The sequence below is a fragment of the Cupressus sempervirens genome, chromosome 11 (genome assembly GCF_028749045.1).
Source record: "Cupressus sempervirens isolate cs-2001-9-10 chromosome 11, ASM2874904v1, whole genome shotgun sequence".
Classification (NCBI taxonomy): Eukaryota; Viridiplantae; Streptophyta; class Pinopsida; order Cupressales; family Cupressaceae; genus Cupressus; species Cupressus sempervirens.
The window spans coordinates 206232502-206233377 of NC_143128.1; the positions used below are offsets into that span (position 1 = coordinate 206232502).

Consider the following 876-nt stretch of genomic DNA (forward strand, 5'->3'; position numbering starts at 1 on the left):
TTATAAACAGTGAATTGCTTATTCATTGCATAAGATAATTTCCCTCGATGTCACGTAAGGGATCCTGTATGATGGTCTTCATTATTTTAGAACTGAGATATATTTTGCGAGTGAAGTTTTATAGGCTGGACCGAGCAACCAGTTACACCAAAAACAAGTCTCAGGTTAAGTAATCCTCCTCTGAACCAGAGAATCAATAAACTCTTGCAATGAATAAAATTCTTTCGTCTTTGTCAGGAACAAAGACAGTGAAATTTCTGATCTCTCCTCACGTACGTCTTTGTCAGGAACAAAGACAGTGAAATTTCTGATCTCTCCTCACGTATGTACCTAATCAATTAACAACAACGAGAATTATGGTCCCGGCGGGGCTCGAACCCGCGACCTTCGGCTACCTCGAAAGTTTAACACATAAGACCAACGCTCTAACCAACTGAGCTACGGGACCTTTGTTTGAGATTTTTTAATTGGTAGCAATCTTTTTTTTTAATTTATTATTATAGAATGGAAAAACATCGCGTTCTTACGTGTAAACTTGTCATAAAGATTCCTCTTTCGATGAATGCATTACTAATATATATATAGATATATTAAGTCGAAAGATATTCTTAGGTGCCTTCCAGAAGGATATCTTTGCCTAAAATATGCAATGAAATCTGTTGCTAAGCTGAATAATACTCTCCAGCCATCTTTTTTAGAGGCACTGGTTATGAATAAACTTAATCTACTACTCCATCCACTCTCCTCCATTCTCATTAAATATTAATAAAAATTCTTAAAGCATGAGGGTTATTGTTTGGAGAAGGTGACTCTTTAATCTTTGCTATTACATTTTGATTGCATGCATTATTATCAGTTACATTTGCAATGAACAGA

General features: G+C 35.5%; 1 non-coding gene across 1 annotated transcript; it reads right to left on the reverse strand.

Annotated features, from left to right (window-relative positions):
* Positions 1-357: 357 nt before the first annotated feature.
* Positions 358-448, reverse strand: TRNAI-UAU (transfer RNA isoleucine (anticodon UAU)). The gene is given in 2 exon segments: positions 358-393; positions 411-448. It is a non-coding gene; the product is annotated as a tRNA-Ile (tRNA).
* Positions 449-876: the final 428 nt, after the last annotated feature.